This window comes from Passer domesticus, chromosome 10 (genome assembly GCF_036417665.1).
Source record: "Passer domesticus isolate bPasDom1 chromosome 10, bPasDom1.hap1, whole genome shotgun sequence".
Taxonomy (NCBI): domain Eukaryota; kingdom Metazoa; phylum Chordata; class Aves; order Passeriformes; family Passeridae; genus Passer; species Passer domesticus.
Genome location: NC_087483.1, coordinates 5,329,942 through 5,355,389, shown reverse-complemented (window position 1 = coordinate 5,355,389; position 25,448 = coordinate 5,329,942). Strand labels below are relative to the sequence as shown.

Below are 25,448 nucleotides of genomic sequence, written 5' to 3'. Positions count from 1 at the left end.
CAAGGGAAAGGTGTCTCTGGTGCTGAGCAAACCTGGATGTGTTTCAGGAATGCAAAGGGCCAAGGCCTGAGCCCCAGCCCCTGTCAAGGCAGATCCTGTCCCTTCCTCCTTGCTCAGGGCTCTTCCCGGGATGGGCTCTGGCATGTGGGGATGTGCAATGCCAAGGGCAGGACCATGGGGCGGCCCCTGCCAGGCTGCTGAGCAGGGACAAGGAGGCAATGAGGCCCCAGGCCTGCAAGGGTCACTTGTCCTCTCGTGGCCTCAGGCCCAGGGCCCAGTATTCGGTGTCTGCACCTTCAGCGAGGGCAGGGGGCCAGCAGGGGCTGTTGTCTGGGTGCTGCCGATAAAGGGCAGGGGGCAGTCGCAGGGCTGGCACCCAGCCCGGGCCCTGGTGGCTCCCCAGGCCACGGTGCCGTGACCGCGGCCCCTCTGTCACAGAGCTCTGAGCCCACACAGCTGCTGCCACCGTGGCGAGGGCGGCCGTGTCTCCTCCCGCGGGGCTGCACAGTCGCTGCTGCCCCGGCAGCTTTTGGCCCCACAGAAACAGCAGCAGAGCCTGCTCAGGAACGTGCTCAAGAAGAGCAAATCTACTTTCAGCACTTCCACTGGCTGCTCCTTTAGGGTGATCGCACCACACTCAGAGACACAGAACACCTTCTCCTTCTCCTTTGAGAATTACGTCTGTCCTTTGCACTTTCGCAATGCTCCAGATATTAGCTGCTGGCCTCAGCTAGACATATAAACAATGCTGCATTAAACTTTAAACTCGCCTGGTTTTTTATGCAAGGATGCATGAAAAACACACAGAAAAGTCCCAGGAGACATGCGAGTGGCTCTGTAGAGTCTCTCTGTCCTGTGAAATTCAGTAGCTGTTGGTGCTTTTGTACTGCAGCTAATCCCAGCTATGGAAAAAATCATTCCAGGAAAGAGCAACATCATCTGACAGAGACCAAGAGTTGCCAGCAGTTGCTCCAGGTGCTGCTGCCAACAGCCCCTGCAGGGAGGAGCACAGCCCCCAGTGCACGTGGGCTTTGGCTCCCTGTGGCACAGAAGCCCCCCGGGGCACAGGTCTCTGGGGCAGGAGAGGGGCAGCAGCGCTGCCAGGGCTCGGGGGGTGGCAGCTCTGCTTGGGCGGGGACTCTGCCACACCTGCTGATGGCAGCGCTGCCCGGGCCCCAGGGCTCAGAGCAGCATTGGTGCCCTGGCCCACACGTTCCCTGTGCCTGTCACAGCTGCGGGTTTAGGATGGCCAGCAGCCGGGACGTGTCCCAAGGAGGCTGTGCCAGCTTCCCTGGAAGGCCCCGTGCCCTTGCCAGCGCGGCTGCCTCGGCAGCCCTGGCGGCTCCGCATTCCTCAAACCAATGGAGAAACAACCTTAGGCAGATGAATCAACCTGAGCTGAATTCTGGTGGAAATTCTGATCAAGTAACCACTTGGTGACTTATAGTTCAACAAAATATATCATTTTATGCCCCCCTCCCTCAGCACCACCTTGATCTATCTACATTACAAATATTTCAGACAGGAGTCACCCACTTCCTTCATCTGCAAGTTTCAGTCTCCCATGTCATTGATCAGAGGCTGAAATTCCCAATCTCTTCATTAAAATAACTAAGAGAAATAGAGCTTCAGTTTGGGGTTTTTTGTTGGGTTTTTCTTGTTGAGGGTTTTTTTTTGTTGTTGTTGGGGTTGGGGTTTTGGCTTTTGTTTGTTTGGGGTTTTTTTTTTGGCTTGGTTTGGGTTTTTTTCCCCATTCTTTTAACTCTGCAGCCTAGTGACATGGATTTCAGGGCCAGGAAAAGAAGGAATCCTCCCTTGTGAGGGTGGGGAGGCCCTGGCACAGGTTGTCCACAGAAGCTCTGGCTGCCCCTGGATTCCTGGAAGTGCCCAAGGCCAGGTTGGAGCAACCTGGGCTAGTGGAAGGTGTCCCTGCCATGGCAGGGGGTGGGATGGGATGGGCTTTAAGGTCTCTTTCATTATGATTGTTATTGTGATTATTTTGGGAGAAATCTGTTCCTTCTATGACCAATGTCACTGTCTGCACTCTAGAGCAAAGGTGATTCATAAAATGCCCTGATACTTCAAGACATTTAACTCAAGATCACACATGGATATATCTGAGAAAACCCATTTTTGTTCAGATTCCATCTTTTGCACAACAAACAGAGGTAGGAGCATTCAGGCAAGTTCACAAGAGGCCTCTGCTCCCACACTGTGTGCTGAAATGAGCAGGGAAAATGTTATGTTCCTTTGGGGTCTCCTGTTGGGATTTCCCTTCTTGTCCTTAAAGAGAATTCAGGATGGTGAGTGCTCAAATCTTGGCTTGATCTGTGGGATTCTACAAAAATCCTGTTGTTGCTCTGACCCTGATCCCACAAAAATTGAGACTGCTCACCACTTATTTCCACAGAAGGGCAGTTCACAGGGTGTGTGCTTTGGAAAAATCCCATCCTCCATCTCACAGCTGCTAAAGGGTTAGGAAACTCTTGTTCCCTGTTGCAGACCATAAGAGATGAGCTCACAAGAGATGAGATGTCAGAAGAAAAGTCCCACAGAACCTGGGAATGGTGATAAAGAGGAGACTGAGATGATGGAATTAGGTCAGAAACTTCCTATTCCTCATCATTATGTTGAGGGTAATGAAGGTCCAGCTCATACCATGAGGTTTCTGGGGGGTTAAGAGTACAGGATTTTGCAACATGCCACAAAAAAAATTCCCAGTGAGCGAGCCAAGAAGAATCAATCCTTGTGTCACATACTGGATGTACTGGGGCAGGGTGACCAACTCAGCTGGGAGTTGAGTCATCCCAACCTGTTGAATGGGATCCAAAGGTTTCCCCACTTGGGTTGACAGAAATAGACACATTTTTAACAACTCTCTGATTGCAAGGCAAGTTTCCTTCTGTTGCAGCTCAGGGCAGGGTCATGTTGCACAACGGAATATAAATCAGTCACAGCTTAGAGCCTGTCAGATAAGGTCATATTTCTCTCCATTTATGCTTTTTTCCTGCCCACAGGGTGAGTTTGAAAAAAAGAAATTAAGATTTGCTGCATTAGTCAGAGATTTCATTGAGTGTCTGAGAGACCTGCACGATGAGGGATAGGAAATGCAGCTCTCAGAGTAGTGCACACATTGTACATCCAGAGCAGACATGGGCCTTCCATACAAGAAGCAGATTAATTTCTTCCTGAACGTGCTGGGAAATCCCAGTAGCCACCCCAAGAAGGGGAATCCCCACATTGCTGGAGATCATCTACTCCAGCACGTAAGGAATTCCAGAGCCAAGAAATCCTCAGGGAGGTGTGGTTGGCACGGAATTCCTCACTACTGTCAGTCCTTGGAGCTGAAGTGAATGAGCAGAATCCACTCCTGCAATGCTCTCGTGTAACATCATGCATGGAATAACAGTGCTCCGAGACACTGTGCTCCCACCTGGAGCAGATTATACCACCCTGTTGTAGGACACTGTCTCTCCTGGGATTCAGCACTGTTCCCCACACTCAGCCCTGACACTGGGCTCTGCTTGGCCCTCAGTTCTAAATTCAGAGACCAAGGACAGAAAGAAGCATCACACAACCACAATCAAATACTGGTTTGGATGCAGTTATCCTCAGTTATGCCTCTCCTATTCTATAGTCCACAAGGGGTGAGGAATAACACATGGTGAAACGTAAAAGGCAATACACAGTCCAAAGTCAAACACAATACAGAAGTCAGTAAAAATATCATCTTGTTTTACTCCCAAGCTAAAATCTTTTGCCTCCCAGAATATTATAAACCCATGATTACTTTGGAAGCTGTGGCCTGACTCTGAGATCTACCAGACCATCACAGACCTACATAAAGGAAAGGAAACAAAGACCTAAGGAGAAATCCTGAAGGAAGGAGCAGGAGACACCCTCAGGAGGAGGGAGACAGTCAGACCTCTTGGGACACAGCCTGCTCAAGAGAGCTGGAGGCTTTTTGACAAGGGAGCTGTTTGTTTCTTTTGAGGTCATAGCAACAGAACATCACAGACATGGCATGCGAGGAAATCATGAGTTTTCCAAGGAATACCTCCCTCCAAATAATATAATCCATCTCTCATCTTAATGGAAAAAAAAAGTCCCAAACCTATGCAAACCTGCCAGGCCAGAGAGACAACACTATCTTCCTCCAGCACATCCTCTGTTTTTCCAAAGGCATTTCCCAGCTGTAATTCCAAGGCGCTGAGTCCTCTCACGACAAGGGTTGAGCAGCCTATTCTTGAGAAACACAAATCACAGATAAGGAGGTGACCCAGACAGTTCTCAGAAACAGTAAAAACCCAATGTTTGTTTGCTTCCAGCTGCTTCCTGCAGGCCATCCCCATGGCTGCTGCTGGGAACTGACCCAACAGCCTCCAGCTCAAATAAAAGCCATTCTCCCACAGCAGCTCTGCAGGTAGCTCTGGTCACCCTTACCTGTTCCAGTCCAGCAATCCCCCAAGCCTGGACTAGGATGAGGGAATTTCAAGGGAATGGGAACTCTCCTCCAGTCCTTGGCTGGCCTTGGTTTCACAGAATCCCAGAATGGGCCACAGTGGGTCCATGGTCCCTGCTCCAGCAAGGTCATCCCAGAGCACAGGATTGTGGCCAGAAGGCTCTGGAACATCCCCAGTGAAATGTCACCAGCTGTCCTGGTGGGCTGGTGGCAGAAAATGTCCTGACATGAGGAGCAGCACTCCTGAATACCTGCTTGCATTCCTCCTTTCCTTTCCAGCTCCTTTTGGCCTGGCAAACAGGAAGAAGTAAATATTATAGTTATCCCATTCTCTCTTCATGGAATCATTTCAAGTGACTTCTTGAATCACTCCAGGGACTTCTTTTGGAAATAGTCACAGACGGGTAAATCTGATTACAGACAAAGCTGCTGTGACCCTGCTATGTGGCAAAAGTGAAAACCACATTACTCAGCACCTTAATTAACCTGTGGGGAGGTAAACGATAATTAGGATAGATCATTGATAACACATGCTGAATTAGTCTGTCTGCTGGGGTTTAGCAGCAATAGGGACACACAGAAAGAGAATTAGGGAGAATCTTTTTGTCCTGGGACAACACATCCCAAGTGGTGCCTCAGGTTTTATTCTTTATTATTATTTATCATTCCCACTTGGTAATTTGATGCCAAATAAGCCAAGCACCAGGGATGCACTGCAGTGTGGGGCACACTTGTTTCTTGGCTCCCTGATACTTCAGAAAGCAAAAGGTCATGACACAATGTTGATTCGATGTTTCATATCAAACAGCTACTGCTCTCCAGCTGATTTGTTTGATGCTCATGATGGCTGTGAATCAATCACATATTAAAAAGTGCATACAATTAACATTCACAATTAGGGATATTTACCCAAAGCTATGCAGTCTTAACCAATATTCCACAGGATCAGTTTGATTCTTGCCTCATCTTCCATCCAAATCCAATAAACACATTGTTTAGTGGAGTAAGCCTGGATGATTACATTAAAATGAGACTTCAGTAAGTTTTTGGTTGAGGATTTCCATACTGTATCCAGATGCTTCCATGATTTCATAAATATGAAAGAACTCATCTAACCTCATCTCTGAATGGCCTGTTCTTAACAACATTAAAACTATGAAGAAAGCAGCATCTGAATTAAAATCTTGACTGTTCTTGGAATATTAATGAAGGCTTTTAATTTTTTTTTTTGTTTTTAAGTTTCAAAACTTCATATTCTGGGAAAAAAAAAAAAAAACAAAAACAGAATAGACACTTCTTGGTAGTTAAAAAAGTATTTTTCTAACTAAACATACTGATAAGAATGTGTTTAGAAAAGCCAAACATATGCAGAAGGAGTTTTTAATGGCTGCAGTTACTTTGGGAAACTAATTCCTTTGAGTCTATTTGTTTATCAACACAACAATTTGTCACAGACTCTCCATCCTCACTCTCGTACTGCAATGATTTGGAAAAAAAAAACCCTGTGTGCTATCCATGGTAATGTGTCTTTTACTATTTAGGTACGAGAGGAAAAAAAATGACAACTTGAGTTTGCAAAAATAATTGCTGCAAGCACAAACACTCCAAGAGCAGGTTGAAATGATTGACTACATTGCTATCCAAGATGAAATATTTTGTAAGGGGAAGCCAGGGTTAATTCGTAAAGAACTTCAGAAGTCCAAGATAAAAACTATCTCTGGGTGGGGAAGATCTCAATTAGGAACTCATTTTTTAACTCTTATCTCAGGCTGACTCCAGTCAGATGATCAGATTTATGTCTGATCCTGCCAAAATCTCTTCTCTGCCCTGAGGCATGTGCTTAAATGCCTTGTTAAACTCAAAGGAAAGCTTCCCAATGGGAAGCTGACTCTTCCAGAGCATCCACGTTCACCGTTCACCGTGGCCATGTGGAAGCTCAGCATTAACTTTGGACAACACCTACTGAGTGCAGGCACCTTTTTTTTTTCTTTTTTTTTTTTGTTTTTTTTTTTTTGGGGGGGGGGTTGTTTTTTGGATTCTTTTTTCTTTTTTCTTTTGTTTATCCCACTCTTACTCAGCATTCCCACTGTTTTTCAAGTCCAGAAAGGAGCCTGCTGGATCTCCCTGCAGTGGTACCCAGAGGGTGGTTGGTGCCTGAGTCAGGGCTGGTTTGGTCCCTGTGTGATTGCCCACTGGAATTTGGTGGGAGACTCTTATTTAATGACACCCTTCCCTCCAGAGAAACAGGGAGCTAGAGAATCCCTGAGGAGCACAGATGCATTACGAACTCCTTCCACAATTGCACAAGTGTAGCCAGCAAGGAGACAGACAAATCATCTCCCAAAAATGAAGGATAGATGGAAGCAGGAGGGCTGTAGTGCCCTGATCTCCAGAAAGCAGCTCTGCTAAAAATAGTAAGGGTCTTGCAGGAAACTCAACCAATGCCAAAACTCTGCTTTCCTCCAGCGCTGTCACCAGCTTCTCCCAACCCATTCCAAGCTAAACAGATGAGGATTATTCTCTGTTCATGATCCAGCTTTCCCACATGAAAGAGAAGGATAACTGTCTATAACTTTTTGCTCCACAGGAGCCATGGAAGAGATAGATATTTTGCTCAGAGATGCTCAGACTGACCCTCATCCAAGAGTTACCACAGTCAAAGGAGGATTTTCAGAGGATTTTATGCTTTTAATGTAAAAAACACGGGGAAAAAGAAATTGGCATCAGCAGAAACACATCGATGTAGCTTGATGTCGCAGAAGAGACATCTCCTAGTGATGAAACTTGTTCAATATTCTAAACAAATCAGAAATGTGTTTAGTCTGGAAGTGATTATTTTGCTTATTCGGATGCATTTGATGTTTAACCACACACTGCAAATATGGCTAGGTGGCCCAGGTCCAACACAGGAAGGGAGATCACAGCACCACAACCAAAAGTGCATTACACAGGACTGAATAATACAGATACACCATCATTAGAATCCCACAATTTCAACCATGGAGCCGATGTTTTATGGTGGCTGGGAGAAGCATGATACATGTTCTCCGTTTTCAGATCCTGCAGTGTTTCAGGATACATGGGAAAGCAGATGTTTTTAATAGCCTGAACCCTAAATAAGCTTATTCTTCCAAAGTAACAGTCAGGAGAGAGACACTGCTGCACGAATGGGCAAAATGTTCCATCTGTCCTGGCTGTAGTGGAAAATGTGTATTCTGACCAAAACAGAGATTTTCACATTAAATCTAAATTTTCCCCAAAGTGTTCTTGCCCAGGTTGGACAGAGCTTGGAGCAACCTGCTCTGGTGGAAGGTGCCCCTGCCCATGGCAGGGGGTGGACTGAGATGAGCTTTAAGGCCCCTTCCAACCCAGATGATTCTGGGATTCTGTGATATTGCTGTCCTTACACGGAGTAAATCCACGGATACTGCCTGGCCATGCACCCACTGTGGTGTCACCTGAGGTGGCAGAACCAGGCCCAGATGCAAGGGGAACCCACCCAGACCCTCTGTGCTGCACTGACTTCAAAATGTTTGAGGGACATCAGTCACACCAACAGCTGGGAGAGGCCCGAGCACACCTCAGGCTACCACAGAGGGTGTTCAGAAAGCAGGGGGAGAGAGCAAATCTAGAAGCAAACCAGCAGAGTAGCAGCCCACAAGGAAAGAAACCAGAGAGGACTATCAGGAAGGCTCTCAGAAAGCCCCATTTTACAGGCAGGACCACAAGCACCCGACATAGGAACGCTTTTGAAAGAAATGTGGCGTGGGCTTACACCAGAAACTGTAAAGCACAGCTGCCCTGATCATCTTACACTGTTAAGAGGGAAGGGAGAGATGTTTCTTGGCAATACTGCTCCTTCCCACTGCCCAGAGGATGCAGGCTGCATGGATGATCCTCCCCTCCTACTCAGCCCACAAGGCAGCAATCTCTCCAGTTAAGCCAACAGAGCCTTCCCAAGAGCAAGCAACCAGGAAACCGTTCCCAAATGTTACTCAGGTCATGTCAGCTACTCACAGATCTCTCTGTCCACATCTTGCTCTGTGTCAAACCCCTGGTGCACCTGCCCCCTGCGCCCTGTGCCAGTCAAAAGCTTCATGAAGATCATAATGTCATGTCAAATCCTCATGGCTGCTTCTCGGCAAGGAGGCCAGTGTTAAAGGATTTGGATCTTCTTTATCCCTCTTCAGCTTGGATGCTTGCATTCTTTTCTAAGTAGCTTTGAACCTCCTTTGTTTTCTCTGCAGTCCTTTTTGTGAGCATAACTTGACAGATTAAGTAAGTTTAAACAGCAGATTCTAGTTAAACCTAAAATTGGTTTCTACTCTAAGTTAAATTTCTAACCCCTTGTCTCACTGCCTCCCAGCTCCTCCAGGTGCAGGAGTTGTAACAGCATGGAAAGTTCTCCTTCTGAGGTGAGGCAGCTCCTGAACAGGAGGACTTGATGGAGATCTCAGTTTTGTATTCAGTCACTGATGGCTGCTCACTGGGAACTGTGCTCCTGTGAATGCCAACTCCTCCACACCTGGAGCTGTATTTTCCAGGGATTTGTGGGAGCTGCACCTCTCAGGTGCCACAGGACACTCAGAAGTGCTGAGAGGACTGTGCACTGTCACAGGTTACAGAGATGGCAGGAAGAGAGTGGGGAGCACTAACAGAGAGCAAATCCCGTTTATTCCCTTTCCCAGGTTCCCACTGAGCTGTCCAGTGCCACACATGAGATAGGTGCTTCATTCAGCAGAGCAGCAGCTCAGCTCCTTGATTTCCTTAGGCCAGGGGATTTTAACTGCAGCTGGGTTGCAAAGGCTGAGAGCAAGGGCCACGTGGCCCTCAGGGACAATCCACATCAGATGCAAGCAAGAGAGACACCAGCAAGGCCTCTGCCTCCTAAACCTCAGAAAAGATGCACTTGCATAATGTGAAATCCCTTTAAAGACATTCCCAATTTTCCTTCATAGGGACAGCAAGGAGGGAGGAACTGGCAGAGTCCTCTCTCCCAGCTGCACACAACTAATCCAGCTGAAGATTTTTTCCGTCCTGATTCACGGAAAGATTTGCCGTGGAAGAAGCCAAGCCTTTTACTGCTTCCAGCTCCAAAGATGTTTCTTCTGCATCATCCATTTTCTACCAGCTGTCTGAGCTCACAGCCCAAGTCAGACCAGAGCTGCAGAAGCAAGCCTGGTCCATTCCAGAGATGGAGCACAGGCTGCCTCCTCCATCCCAGGCACTGTGGCCTTGCCCTCCCTCTTCCCAAACTGATCAATCCCTGCCTTTCTCCTGTGGGCACCTCCATCCACAAACATCTGCCAAACTGCTCTGAGCTTCCCAGAAAAGCCCTGGTTTCCCTGAAAAGCATGTATCCAGCCCAGAAATGCACTTTCCTCACACAGCATTACGAGAGAGAATCATCTCATCCCAGCTCATCTCTCCCCCTGCCATGGGCATGGACACCTTTCACCAGACCTGCTTGCTCCAAGCCCCACCCAACCTGGTTTTGGATACTTCCGGGGATGGGGCAGCCGCAGTTTCTCTGTGCAACATGTGCCAGAGCCTTACAGGGAAGAATTTCTTCCATATATCAACTTTCTCCAGGCTGAACAGCACCTGCTTCCTCAGGTTATCTCCATAGGGAAGGTGCTCCAGTTTCCTTATCAACTCTGTGGCCTCCTCTGGACTTGCTGCAACAGTTCCATGCCCTTCATGCATTGGAGGCACCAGAACTGGTCACTGTACTCCAGGTGGGGTCTCAGGAGAGCAGAGTGGAGCAGGAGATTCTCCTCCCTGTGCCTGCTGCCCACACTGCTGGGGGTGCAGACATCCAGTGACTTGACAGAGCCGTCCTCCCACCTCTTCCCAAGGAAAAGTGGCACAGGAGAGAGAACATCTGCTCCTCAGGCACTGACATACCCAGCCTAGCCTATGGAGAGCCTGCTCTGGCACAGCCCAGGTGTTCCCAACCTGCTGATGTTACACCAGGAAACAGCACTACTTGCTTTGGAGTAGGAGCTGGAGCTGCTGGGAGGGACACAATGCCAGGAATCAGTGACCTCCCAGCAGCAAAGCAAAGCAAAGCAAAGCAAAGCAAAGCAAAGCAAAGCAAAGCAAAGCAAAGCAAGTAACCTCTGCTGTCACCTTGTCAGGTCAGTGCCCAGTACAGCAACACCTTCACACCTACCAGGACATGACAGGCAAACCCTTACCTACATGATCCAAAACTCAGGAAAACACACCAGTTCCCCTGAATCCCAGCTCTTCACCCCATTTGCCACAGCAAACCTTAAGTGCCAAGTCGTACTTTCCAGCCCTACAACCTTTCTCCAGTAACTAACCAAAACCAAGTAATAACAGTACAAATTATTTTCCTCTTCCCTCCTTCTCCCCCTCCTGAATTCCCACTCACAGCCCCTCGTTAGGCCTGGTGTTAATTAGAACAGGCTGTGAAGTTCAGTACATCTGTGCAAAAGATCAGGGGTGGACAGACACATGACATGAGCTCTTGCGAAACCAGGTCCAAAAAAAATTACCCATATGATGGTGACAGCTTCTTCAATCATTTCTTTTGGTATTTAGCTTCCCAAAAAACCTTAGTAAAAAGAAAAATAAAGAGGAGGCTACAAAAAAATAACCTCAGGCATTTGGAGGGAGAGGGAGTTTTTTGCTCAAAGGTCTTTCATTAATAATCCCCTTAATAACAACTTTTATTAGTTTGTAAATGTTCCCTTTCACTCAGCCATTTGATGGCATCTTTGGCAGCAACAGCCCATAATTCTTCATTGCATGTGTGTTTGTCTGCTGTTAAAAATTTAAATTAAAATTTAAATTAAAGCAAGGCTTTCGGTTGAGGCTGTAGAGCACAAGAAGGAGAGGAAGGCATCAGCCTTTAAAGTAACAGTGTTGCTATATGCATGTCAGCCTAAAACACAGAAAAATCCTGCAAAATGATATCGACTTCCTGAGAACAGGATTCAAACTCTGGCCCAACCCAACCTGGTCTGGAACACTTGCAGGGATGGGGCAGCCACAGCTTCTTTGGGCCACCTGTGCCAGGGCCTCACCACCTTAACAGGGAAGGATTTTCCCCCCAGTATCTGATCTAAACCCACTCTTTTTCAGTTTGATGCACTGAAACTCATGAACTTGCATCTTACACACTGCTGAGTTTGGTGGTGTGCCTCTCTGGTCTTCCAAAGCCACTTGGTGGTGCAAACGAGGATGGAAGCTGTAGGACTTTGGACCATCTCCCGCTCTCCTTCCTGCTCTCTCTTGGTTTGGCTATTTGGAGGCTTCTGGAGAAGAAGCCTGGATTAATATTCTCAGGATAAAAATGAGTAGGAGGCCTGGCAAGCAAGTTTTCCCTCTCCCCGTGATTCATGAGGAAGTCAGACAAGGAATGTCTCCATCAGGAGACAAATGGGCTAGGTTTAATGGCATCTTTCATGGTGACATATTTCTTTAGGAACTGCCAGTTAGTTACTGGAACAGCCTCAGCACAGAACAAGAGTGACTTCTAGTGCAGTCCAGGGACATGGCAAGAATTACTGCTTGGCATTGTCCCTGCATGTGTTTGAGCTCATCAGCCTGTGCTGCCTGATGCAAATTAGGCTTGGTCTGAGCTGCAAAGTGCCTGAAAAAGTGACAGGGATGTGGCTGCCCTGGTGGAAGCTAAAGCCTTGTCACGCTCCATCCACCACAGCCATGGAAAGCCAGGGCATCCAAGGTGAATCCATGAGCAGACAGCACACACATGGCTGCTAGTGGCAGCAAACTGGGCTTCCTAACCCAAGAGTTCATTCAGCCTCTGCAGAATTTCCAATTCCAGTGATAGACACTGTTACCTCAGTGAGCAGTGTAAGAGCTGGGAGAAGTCAGACAGCTGACAGCAGCCTGGTTGGTCTAAAACTTCAAGAACCACAATCCCACTGTTTCCATCACTACCTTTCTGAGTCTCTCTCTGCCTGCATTTTTATACTTTACACTATCCTCAACCTATGGCAAGTGAAAACAAGACCCCTCCCCACTTCTACTCCAAGTGTTTTTGATAAAATTGTAGATAGGAACAGAAAAGGATAAAATAGGAGTATCAGAGTGGGGTAAAAAATGAAATTGTTAATACAGTTCATATTTGGTGCAGCCTTCGTGCAAACATGTCAGCTGGAAAGTGCTGGCAAGAAAAACCAAGAGGGATGTATGTCAGCTGAGCAGCATATATTGCCTGGGAAAGGGAACATGGAATTGCCTGTGACTGCACGTGGCTGTCCTGTTTGTACAGGATCAAATTCTTGCCTGTGCACGTAGCAGCCATGCAGGAATCACAGCCCACAGCGTCAGGCAGCAGGCACAGTGCCAAACGTGCTCCTCGTGGCTGTGCTTCCAACAGAGACACCAGAACTACGGCATGGACTCAACAGGTTGTGTGCAGCCACTGCAGGGGAAGCCCTGCGTGCATGGGGGTCCCAGAGCCCCAGAGTGGTTTGTGTTGGAAGTGACCTCAAAGCCCATCTCATTCCACCCCTGCCATGGGCAGGGACACCTTTCACTATCCCAGCCAAGCCCATCCAGCCTGGCCTTGGGCACTTCCAGGGATCCAGGGGCAGACACAGCTTCTCTGGGTAGCCAATGCCAGGGCCTCCCCACCCTCACAGGGAAGAATTTATTTCCAATATCGGATCTAAACACTGACTTTTAAACCATTCCCTGTTTTTCTATCACTCCGTGCCTTTCAAAAATTCTCTCTCCATCTTCCAGCACCACCCAGCTGATCAGAATGACTGAAGGTATCTTTGTACTTCAGGTTCTCCCTATTGCAAATACACCTTGACACATCTCCCTTCACAGAAAAAGTTCTTTGAACAACAGTTGGTTTGAATGCAGGGAAAAGACACTTTTATGGGCATACATTATTTAGGAATATTTCACTAGAGCACTGGAGCAAATAGAGACCTCGTTGAAAATTAAAATATTCATAGGAAAGAGTGAGTCCATATGAGTTAAGTTTCAAATTTCACAAAATGTTTCACTGTAACATTTTTCAAGGGAAAAGTTCCAAGTTTAGAACTTGAAGTGGTTTTATTTAAAACAATGTTTCTTTCTTCTACTAATTTTCTTTTCCAAGCTCAGCTGTTGAATCGGAACTGAAATATAAGACATTTTTTGTGTCCTCAACAGGTCCAATAAAATTCTTCTCTTTTTTTTAGAGGTGTGATTTTTTTACCCCCTCAGATTCCAAACAGAAAAAGTTACAGCTCATCTTTTTTTCATTCTTGTTAAAAAAGCTCTTCTCCACCCTAACGCAGTGAAGAGAAAAAAAATAAAATTTGTGGCTCCTTCTTCCACATTTAAAACCCAAAGAACAACAGAGTGCCTCAGGCTTTCTAAATCAAGTGCATGACTTTTCCTGGAGCAGTGGAACATGTTCAGCTTGGGGAGTAGAGCTTTAAGGCTAATAAGCAGCTGGTTTGGTTTACAGAAATGCTGCAGCATTCCCCCACAGCACCCATTCCCCATTTCCCAAGAAAACTCCAGGAATCACTGGAAGACAGTCGCAAAGACTTCCCTGCAATGGCCATAAGGAGAAGCAGCTTTAATCCCACACCCAACATAAGAACTTGGTGTACATTCCAGGCTGCTGCCAAGGCCCTGACTCTTTTTCCTGCATCTTTAGTTCCTGGGCAAAACTACATTTCTAATCTGTACATAATGTTCAGCTTCATCTCTTGCAGTTTATGGGCTTGAGCACAAAGGCAATTCTCACTGCCACTGGAAGGAATCCCTTCCCTTCATTCCCTGGAAAAGGAAAAGCAGTGTCTGCCAAGGCAGACACTCCAGCCTAACTTTCTTTTCATATAACACAAGGAAAAAGCACCTCTAACTCCCTGGCAGTGATGAGATCAAGTTTTTGCAGACATTTATGGGTTTATTTCTAGCTCTGACCCAGACACCTGCAGATTCTTGAAGACCCACCTCTGGCTGAACCAACCCTCTGAAATCTTATCACATTAGACAAAGCTGTGAGGAAAGCAAAATGCTTCAGAAAAAGTCAGAACCACATCCTGAAATTCTCTGCAGCTCAGTTGTGAACAAAATAAGCATCTTGACTCTTTGTTGCCAATGCCAAATTTCCTTCCAAAGCAAATGTTCCCAGCCCTTAGTGCCAGCCTAACTGGAGAGTGGTTTATCACAGAGCTGGGGAGAACCTGCTTCCCACCATGGCCAAGACCCAGCCCTGCTGATGGGAGACACTGAGCTCCACTCCCAGCCTGCCCAAGGTGGTTAAAGAAGACAGACCATGTTGTAAGGCATCTCAGATGCTGATAGAGCTGAGTCACCCCCTCTGTAACCTGAACATCCCAGACATGACTATAAAGACAGTAATAATCACCATTTTGGGGGACAAGGCCAACTTTTCATCCATCAGCCACTACCCAGACTGTGACCTCACTGGGGGTTTAGTCCCTGCTGTGTTTTTTTAAAGACCTGAACAGCACAAATGAAAGCTGCCTCAATGCCTGGAGCCACAACCAGAGCCAATGGTAGCTAAATTTTCCACGGAAAGCTTTAGCTGGAGGACAGGGAACAGGGTGGAGCTAAGAATATCAGTTACACAGTGACAAACTCCTGCCTGGCATTTCCTCCGCAAACCATGAGCCAGCTGCAGCCACTCCTGCCAACCTTCAGCATCCTCAACCAGCTCAAGGGGCTCTGTTCACATAGAAATCCTTATTTGATGGAGCAGATACAGCTCTGGGAATCTCTCTGAGGACAAGATAAGCCTAGTGGGATTTGGCCTCTTAATGCCTATCTATTTCACTGGGTATCCAAATACCAACTCAAAGAGTATGGGATTAATATCCTTGCATTACATCTAGGAAGATAAACAGGCAAGAGACCATCCTTATTTCATGGATATGGGAAAAGAAAGACGAGGAGAAGCACACCACTCCTACCACCCCAACATATGGCAGAATGGGCAACAGATGCCTGTACCTTCATGATTCCAGCAACAGGGTGGTTTGCTTTCACCACTCCCCATCAGCAAGAAAATCCCCATCTTTTCCATCTTTTCCTTTTCAGGCACTCCTAATACCCCAAAAGCACAAAAGCTTTGGGTGTTGCCTGATAATCACCCAGGTCCTCCAAACCAAGCCATTTTAGAGTGCCCTACACCAGTCAGCACATGCTTTTAGGTGCTTCAAACAGTCCACACTGCAGGAAATCCCCGTCACTAGCTAAAGACCCAGAAGAAATATCCTCCTTGGCCTACTATCAAATACACATCCCATGAAAAACAAGCAGAGTCCCTCTGGAAGCTCTCAGAGCTGAGAAAGCTTCTCAAGGCACCCACATAGAAATTGAGACTGCTTCTTGTCCAGCTGAAAGATATTCCTACAGCTTGGACTGGTAAATCTATCCTCTTCCTGCTGTCACCTGTGTTGGTGATGGCAGTGGCAGCAGGAACAGGGGAGATCAGGGGCCACTGGATGCAGGCATACACATTTATTGGCTTCAAGTCAGCTCTCTGTCTTTTCAGAGAAGCCCTGGATTCTCTCCTCTCCCTTTTGCACGGCAGCCTGCAGGACAGATGGAAAAGATTCTGGAGTAAAGGTGGGATCTGTTGTGAATAAGGGTGGAAGTATTTTGGCTGGGCAGTTGTGGGTATGCAAAGGCGTGGGAGTTGTGATTCATGAAATGCTTCCCTCCCCCAGCAGTTCCCCACCTTGCAAGGAGCCAGTTCTTGGTGCTGGGGAGCAGGGACTCAGTGGCCAGGCATTTGGCAGGAATGGTTCGGGAGCAGGCTCCAAGGCTGGAGCTGAGTGTCAGCCAGAGTACCTCCTCAGAGCAGCTCTGATGGAGCATCACCAGAAACAAAACAACATTTCCTGAAACTACTGCAGGGGAAGATAGAAAATTCATCCAGCCCTTGATCCAAGAGGGCGTAAAATGCACTAGGATTGTATTTTCTCTCCAGTTCCAAATAAAATCCCCAATATGGATGTGTTGAATGTTCCCAAGGAGCAAATTCAGCAGTAGCTGTGCCTGGAGAGATCATAACCAAAAAGACTGAAGTGTAAACTGAGCTGCAGCAGCACAGGATTTCTCTCTCCCTGACATCAGGGACTCTTGTATCTGTACATACCCTCAGTCCAGCACTGGGAATGATCTTTCCCAGCCATACTGGTGCTTGTCCTGACCTCAGTTCCTCTGTTAGGGAATGCATAAGCAAGGAAGATGCTCCATGTGCTCCACAGAGCGCCTAGATTTTAATCCATCTGCCTCAAATCCAGCCCAGGTACTTCCCTCTTGCACAGACAACCTGAGGATGAGCACATCAAAATGTTAATCAGATTCTCAGCAATACCCAACATCACTGAAATGTTTAAAATCAGCACAGGGAACAAGCCAATAACACTCTGCACAATCAATGCTGTCAACTCTCAGATTACCCAAGATCTCATTCAAAATGCTGCTCTGGGACTAACTTTGTGAGAAAAAGCTACAGTCCAGCAAGGCCTGGGGAATAGGAACTAACAAGCCTCAAAAGATTTAGAAACAGAAGATGTAGAAAAAAGGAATTTGGATTTTATTTTTCAGTCTTTGAGGTTCTGACTTACTGTTTCTAAACCACTAGGGACCAACAATACTTGCATAAGGCCTTGTTAGGAAAGTATCAAAGACTCCGTCAAAAGTATGAGGGAGTCAGCTTGAACTGTTCCTAAGGGGAAACTTCAAGACCAGGAAGAAAAAAATCAGTTTCCTTATTAACTAAGGAAGTTAACCCATTAAGCATCAATAACTTTGCAGAGCAGAAACCAAACAGTTTGGATTGTACACATGAACTACTGCACATGATCTGATCTCAAAGCCTATGAAAACACGGGCAAATCCTGAGTGAAAAGGTCTTGTACGCCTTTGGAAGGAAATGTGTATCTGCTGCTTTATAAAGAAACAAGATGCCTGCAAAACCAGAGTTCACATCCATGCACAAAAACTGGTTCTCCATTCTCCTGAGCAAAGGGACAAACCTCCCATGCTCAAATTAATATTTCCACTGTCCCAGTCCAGCAGGCAAGTGGGAAGGCCATGGACTCTTGGTCCAAACCAGAACGAACTACCGTGGAAATTACAGCTCCTGCCACCATGAAATTATCTGGGAACCAACTGATCCTTGGCATTCCATTCTCCACTCCCTCCTGAGCTATGCAGGACTGCTATGGAGGCAATCTTCCTTCCTAGTACTCTGGGAAAGCAAGTGCAAGAGCAATCCCAGCTGTGCTGAGCACAGGGCACTGCTCTCAGCCAAATTATTATTAATGCAAGTGTGCTGAGCAACCACAGGCCTTTGTGGGGAAGGGTTCAAGGGAGGGCAGATGCTGAAGGAAACATTCATCTCTGAGGGGAGGATGTCCTAAGAGCAGGGAAGATCAAAGAGGAGGAAAAGAACTCATTCAGTGCTTCTATTTCTTTGCCTCCATTTGTAATTGAGATGCTAAAGAAGAAAGATCTCAGAAAAAGAACCTTTTCTTTCCTCCCCACCAGTAACAAAAGGGTTTGCTGAATAGTGAAGTGTTTATGTATCAAATGGAGTTAAAATACCATTATGACCATCAGTGGCACAAATGCAGCAGGTGGAACCTGAGGCCAGTTGAGAGAGGGGATGGAGGTGGAGCCCTCTCTTCCCCTAGTGACACGGAAGTCTGTGTGCCATACGAGATCTGCAAAAAGCAAACTCCTCCTCAACCTGACATAAAACTAAACCTCAGGTTGGATCTTGTGTGCCCTAGAAGGGCTGCTCACACATCTGAGATGCTGTTCTGGCCTCTTTGGAAGCTCCCTGGATTCTATTTTTAAAATAGGATAAAGAAAGCAGTGCTTTACTGAATCATGGGCTTTGTTTTTTAGCTGAAAATATGCACCGAAAATGGCTAAGTGATCCATTTGAGCTGTTATGGGAAGAATTGAGTTCAGTTCAGTCAACACACAAAACTCCACTAGTCACCACTACCTGCTCCTCATGAGTGTGAGCAAACCTGCTGGTCAAAAGCCAGTTCACAGTTTATTGGTCCAGAACAGGAACAGAAATAGAAGCATTAAACAAATGTCTTTGCCCTGCCCTGTTCCCTCTGCTGTTGTTGCAGCACAGAAAGGCTCCAAGAAGTTTGTCAGTGAATTCATCATAGTATCCATGAAATTGCTAGGACATGGCAGTACTCCTTGGCAATCAGCTTGGGGGGGTTGAGGGTTTTACTCCTCTCTCCTCTGAAGCCACTGAGTACATGACTCAGAAAATTGGTGTTGCAAGGTTCCCAGGTTCTCTTCAAATGGAGGGGTGGAGCTTCCCACTGCTCCAGAAGCAAAGCCAAACACCACACAGTGAATGGATTTTTCCCACATGCTGAGACTCAAGAGCTTGAAGGAGCTCCTAGAAATAGAAAGCTTCCTTACCTGCCTTGGAAAACTTTGCTTGGTACTCTACAGCACAGTCCTGCCCATGTTTGTGAGGACACCTGAGGTCGTGAGTAAAAAACATCACTGCCCTTTTCTGCTCAGTTCTGTGGGGAAGGAAACAGTGTTTAAAGCAGATTTGTAACCAGGTCTGTAACTAGAATGTCTCACAACCCCTGTGACCACCCAGGGCAGAGTCCCTTCCCAAGGAGTTAAGGTGGGCAGAACACATTCAGGACATGAAGAGCCTCACCAAAAAATTGCCTCTCTCAGGGGCTGCAGAATCTTTCTCTCCAAATTAGTGCCTCATGCTGTAAGTTTTAAGTGGTAGCAGATGTTGGCAGCAAGCTCCAGACCTTTGTTTCCCAGATTCCCAGATAACTGCTGCTTTTGTGCAAGCCCTTCTCTAGCAATAACAATAATTAAGCGTCATTTCTACAAGGTCTTTCATTCAGCAGTCCCAAAGGGCTCAATAAATTTAACAAACCATTAATACTCAACAGATTTACTGGTTTGCAATTCTAAAAAGGCTGCATTCTTTTCCAGGATCCTCCACATTCCCACAAATGGCAGGTACCCTAATTACCATAATTACCATAATCACCATAATCATCTATCAGTTTGCAGAGAAGCAGAACTAGGGGATGCCAAAGGCCACAGTACATTCTGCTAATAACAAAAGGATTTAAGCAGAGTTCCTGGCCTTTAACTTTGTTCCCACTATGAGCAGGAAACCACCAGAAATTCACACGCACTGATAAGTTCATCTAGCCAGAACACTGAACTGAAAGGCAAGGATGCATTCCCAGAGCACATGAAAAACCCACTGAAGATTCAAGAAAAATCCAAGCCCAATCCAAGCAATAAAAAAATTTTTCACTAGGATGCCTTAAGCTCATGAAAATTTAATTTAGTGGCCCAAGCAGGACATTGAGAGAGATGCAGTAGTCACCAAAAAACTGTAATCTTGCTTTCACATCCCTCTGGATTCCCCCTAAAAAAATAAATCATGGAAGGTATTGCTTGAGAGGACGAGTCTTGCCTCAACAACAGTGCCATCTCTTTACACCACCTAGATCAGACACACAACTGTGGCCTTACAGTTCCTGAAGGAACCTGCAGGAAAGATGGAGAGAGTCTATTTCCAAGGGCCTGGGGTGACAGAACAAAGGGGAATGGATTCAACCTGACAGAAGGCAGGTTACACTCTCCCAAAAACTGACCTCACCTCCTAGCAAAAGCACAGGAGCTGAGCATCCAAGCCTGGGCTGCACAAAAAAGGAGGAACAGGTTTTGGCTAAAGCACAACTCACACAATTATCAGCTGTGAGGGTGTGGGCAAGCAGCAGTGATTCCTTGAACTGTATCTGAACCTCAGTGCAAAGCAAAATATTTATTTTTATTTCTTAATCATAGAATATCTTGCATTGGAAGGGTCACTGATCCAACTGCAGACTTGACAGAGTCTCTTTAACTTCTACATTTATTATGCTGCTACTATCAAAGGCAGTTCAAGATCTGTCACAATATTTGAATTATATTGCATTTGTTCCTATTTTAGACGACATAAAGAGGCTTTTGCAGAAATCTCAGGTAGTTTGAGACCATGGCTCAAGAGTCACAGTAATATAAACTGCAACTTAGCTGTATATCTCAGTTCATAGTTGCAATAATTAGAGATCCAAGGATTTTTTTGCCTAAACTTTATCTATTTACAATGAAGACTGCACAAGGTCTAACACCACATCACAATCATTTTGTAACACATCATGCAATAAAATCCAGTGTTTCATTGCACCTTGTCCTGGATACAGTGAGAATACTCCCACCCTCTCCAAAGCTTCCTTGCCTCTGATTATCAGATTTACTTCTCCTGCTGGTGTCTCACACTCTGTGCATGAAACAGGAATCAGAAGTGGGAACCGTGGCTATGGGAAGGGCTTCTTTCTCTATTTTCTACCAAGCACACCTTGGATAACTGATCACAACCAGCTGACAGCACAGCCCAAGGGAGACACGGCCAAACTCTTCTCAGCTGAATTAAAATAACAGCAAATAAATAATCTGGATTGTATTTATAAAGTCACAAGACCAGTGCTTGGCCCTGGCTAGGGGTGAGGAGAAGGCCCATCCAAGGTGACACCCAATTCTTTTCAGCTGAAATAAATTTAATTCCTACCAAGGGAAGCCAGGTTTCACAAGCTGTAACAGGGAAAGCGTTCACTGGACAGAGACTGTGTGAATGCATAAGAGGGACTAGTCTAGGGCCCGTTTTTTAAATCATGCAGAAATGTAACAGCTTTTTATTCCATTTTATGAGTCAGTGCTCCCAATGGAAAGAGCACACACATCATGGCTTTGGCACTGCACACCACTGCATTTCCTACCAGCCCCATTCTGCCATGGATCCCATCCATTTGGTAAACCTCTTCAAGGAGGGCTTTGTGCCAGCAGTGCTCTCCAGGAGCAGGAGGGGGCAAGGCAGGGATGTGTCAGAGGAAGGATGAATGCCCTCTCCTTGCAGTCCCTGCAGCACAAACCACCCCTGCAAGAAAAACAAATGAGCCCAGAAAGCAGCCGGGAAATTGCTGAGAGAAAGGTCCCCTCCTGGCATGAGTCAAGCTCCAAAACAGTTCAAGGAGCTGTTCTGGCTTGCCATGGGGACAAATTGTCCAGCAGAACCTCTGACAGCTTTTCTCCCCACTGATTCACTCCTCAGTATGCCACTGGGCTGACAGACACAAGGATGCCCAGGTGATCATGCAGGCCACAGGGGTTTTAACAGGCCTCTCATGGTCCTTCAGTGTCACAAACACTGCAAAGTGTTTGAGAGAAACCTTGAAAGTGTTTGAGAGATCCCCGAGCTCCCAGGTTCTAGAGGGTTTCTGTTTTGGCTACAGAGTGTGTCTGGGAGGGCTGCACAACTGCCAAGGTGCTCAAGACCTAATTAAAAAATTAAAAAACAGAATCAAAGGATCCAGCTCTAAACCCAGCCTGAAACCTAGGACAAGCCTTTGGTGAGTTAATGAACTTGCCAAGAGATCTCTGAGTCCACAGTGCCTTATCTTCCTTTTAATTCTAAGCTCCTTCCCCAGTATCTTCGGGCTAAATCCATCTCCCCAGTCATGTCAGAGGGTCCAGAGTGCTTAAGCACACAAAAACATCACATATTACATGTGGGGTAAGTGCTCCAAATTATGGTAATTCTTATAATTTCCTTTTCTGACTCTGTCCCCCAGTCACACTCAGGTTGTGAATGCATTACTAAATATCATAGTTCATCCTTAAAGTCCCTTTGTCTGCAACTATTATTAGATTTTATGAGTTTTAGCTAATTTGGACTGTGTGAATAAACAATTTGCCAGGCCAAAACATTAAAATGAACATGCTTTCAGTGCAGTAACTTGAATTTCCCAAAATTATTCCTCCTGCTGACTGGTTTTGCTGCTGTAGAGCTGACCACTCACAAGGGACAACACATACACTGTGGAGGCAAGGGCTGATACCAGCTCCACCAACAAACACAAAACACAAACAGGTAAAAACCCAACAGGTTTCAAACATGAATGTTGAAGGATGCCAAATTCTGTCACAAGTTCTACAGGGACAAGAAGCTAAGAGTTGTTTCGAGTTTTCCAGCTGCATCTATGGTGTACAAGAAAAGTCCTCCAGTAATTCTCAATAAGATCTCTTTTGGAGTCAAAACTTTGGTTTTTGAGTCCACCCTCCCACTGCATGACTTCTGTCTAAGGCAACTATTATGGGGAAAAGCATCATTTGCCATTGTGTGGGATACAACCAACCAGAAGAAAGTGCTCCTGTGGTGTGCTGTTAAGTTGATCAGAACAGATATGCTGGTATTTCTGAGTTCAGCCTCCCCCACTCAACAATTCTGGCGCCATAAGTGGTAAATTTACTCCTTTACTAGAATCTAAGTTCTGTACTATGTGCCTAGAGACAGCAGGAAGTTTAGAGGTAGAGGTAAAAGTAGCACTGCCTTCTCCCTCATGTAAAAGACACTGAAAAGCAGAAATAAATTTGAATGTAGGGTTAAACAGGTCAGTATTTGTTTATTTTTCCTTCCCTCTCTGCTGTTTCCTATGCTTTAGGCACTCTTGTTCTTAGTGTCTTCCTAACAGAGCCTGCAAAATTCCTTATCACAGATGTCCTCTTCCCACTGGCCAGATGTGTTCTGTAGGGGTTGTGCTAGATCTGACATGGGATCCTTGTCCTCTCTGAACTCACTGGAAGGTTTTCCATGGGCTTCTGTGAGAGCAGCACTGCAACAATATGACTTAAATCCTGCCTACATGGAATAGGATTTGGTTTATATCCATACATAAACCAGAAGATGGCCCCTTAGAGTTACCTTGACAGTTTAAATTTTTATTTTTAAAAGGCTTTCAGCTAAGGTTTCCTGACTTTTATTTATGATAGCTTAGATCCTTGTAAAAAAGTCTGGAGTAAATCCACGCTTCCAACAGGACACATCCTACAAAAGTCTGGGAACTCTTAACCGCAGGAAAAATGACCAGGCTTTGGGATGACTCATCGTGGCTATTTTGCAAAGATGTTGGAAGAAACTGGGAAGCAAAGATTAATTAATGTACTTCCCACTCTTCTGTAAATTCCCAACTGCTCTGCCTCACTTTCAGAAGGCCCCAGCACACACAGAAGCATTGCTCTGCCTGCAGACACACGGCAAGGACTGGGGCCACTCTCAGACTGTTTACAGAAGTGTGGGGTGACAGGACACAGGGAATGGCTTCCCACTGACAGAGGGCAGGGTTAGATAAGAAACTGGGAAAAAATCCTTCCTTCTGAGGGTGGTGAGGCCCAGAGTGCCCAGAGAAGCTGTGGCTGCCCCTGGATCCCTGGAAGTGTCCAAGGCCATGGTGGACAGGGCTTGGAGCACAAGGTGTCCCTGCCCATGGCAGGGGGTAGAACAAGATGGGCTTTAAGGCTCCTTCCAACCCAAAGCATTCCAGGATTCCTGTGAAATTCTTTCTAAATGGCTTTTTCTTGAGACTCTAGGAACATTTTTGCAAATGCCAGAAAGAATCATGTTCTAGTGAAGAATACTTCATTAAAGGCTCTTCAGATACTATGAAAGACCTGAAAATTGGATAAGTGCAAGTTACAGTAAGAATTTTCTAAAAGGGGAAAGAACTTCTCTCTCAACTGGACCAGAGCCCAACATCCTTCCCAGCAGTGTCTCATAGGGAGGACATCCCACTCACACTGGAATGTTATTTTTACTAATGAAAGTTAAGCAGTGAAGTTGCTTATTATAAAAAAACAACAATGCAACAAGTTGTGCCCTTCTATGGGGAAAAAAAACCCCTCATCTATCTCTTCTCATGATAAAAAAATGTCAACATTGAAACTTATCATTTCAGAGTCAATATTCCTGCTCATCTTTGGAGGAGATGGAGGAAAAAAATCCATGTCATTTGCAGCAGGGCCTTGTTTGGAGGTGTTAGCCAGTTCTCCTAACTTCCTCCACACTGTTAAAATCATGGATCTTGACCCAAATCAACTTGCTGTGATGTCAGAAGACTTGTGACTGACTAGAGTGGGACTGGATGGAACTCAGAAGAGATAAACTGAATGGGAAATGGGTTTTAAAGAGAGACCTCTCGCCCTCAAAGCGAGAAAACTCTAGGAAACTACAGAAACACATTGTTCTTGTTCAGCTTTTTGCTAAGGCCAAAAGATTTAAAACAAACATGGTTCTAAAACAGCAAAGGCAAAGACTTCCATTCCTCCCCCAGACAGTCACAATATCTTACTGACTTTTTGCTATCACTGTAGAGTATTTCCAGCTTCAGCTAATGGCACAGAAGAAATGAAAACTTGCATTTTGCAGCTTGTGTGGAAATGAAATCCCTGATGCTCTATGTGAATTAGTTATTCACAAGAAAAAAAGGTTCAGACCTCTCAAACATTCTCTTGGCTCTTGCAGTGCATTGAATTATCTTCAGAAAAATGGAAAGACTTCTAAGTTCTTAATGAGAACAAAAAAGGGAGGGTTTCCACCAACACAGAGACAATAAAATCTCCAAGTAAATACTAAAGGTTTTCTGAAAACAGACCTGAAAGCCATGCAGATTTGACAGCACAAATATTTCCCATGTCTCAAGAAAAACAAGTGTTCAACACACTAACTCTGGACAATACAAGCTGCGAAGGTGCTCTCCAAAGAAGTCTGGAAATAGTGAATATTCATTCTGCTAGCATGAATCTCACAAAGCATAATAAAAAATAAAGGACCCTGCCTTCCTATCTGCACAGGACCAGGGAGAATGTGAGCAAATGACATTTCCCTATGCTAGGGAACCAAGCCTAGCTCTTGCTTCTAAAAATTAACTGCATTCCCAGAGCCACACTATAATATCCTGATTAGCTGTTCAGTCTTTTTCTATTCCACAGCATATTTTCATTTCTCATTCAAGCTCAGATCTCCCTCTGCTTCCCCAAGTTGGGCATGATTTTCTTTTAAATCGACATCTCTTCTTGTGGTGGGAATGCCCAGGCTGAAGGCCAG

General features: G+C 45.8%; 1 protein-coding gene and 1 long non-coding RNA gene across 4 annotated transcripts in view; one reads left to right on the top strand and one right to left on the bottom strand.

Moving 5' to 3' along the window:
* The window catches only part of LOC135309350 (uncharacterized), a 113,711-nt gene that overhangs the window by 41,106 nt on the left and 47,157 nt on the right, over window positions 1–25,448 (top strand). The gene's annotated exons all lie outside the window — the stretch shown is intronic.
* Window positions 1,981–5,265, bottom strand: LOC135309381 (uncharacterized). 3 transcript variants are annotated; one of them, XR_010369656.1, is made up of 3 exons: window positions 4,444–4,996; window positions 4,115–4,245; window positions 1,981–2,558 (listed from the first exon to the last, which is right to left on the bottom strand). It is a non-coding gene; the product is annotated as an uncharacterized LOC135309381 (long non-coding RNA). The 3 variants fall into 3 exon arrangements; XR_010369654.1 differs by lacking the exon at window positions 1,981–2,558 and having other exon boundaries at window positions 3,715–4,245; window positions 4,444–5,265; XR_010369655.1 differs by lacking the exon at window positions 1,981–2,558 and having other exon boundaries at window positions 3,715–4,240; window positions 4,444–5,265.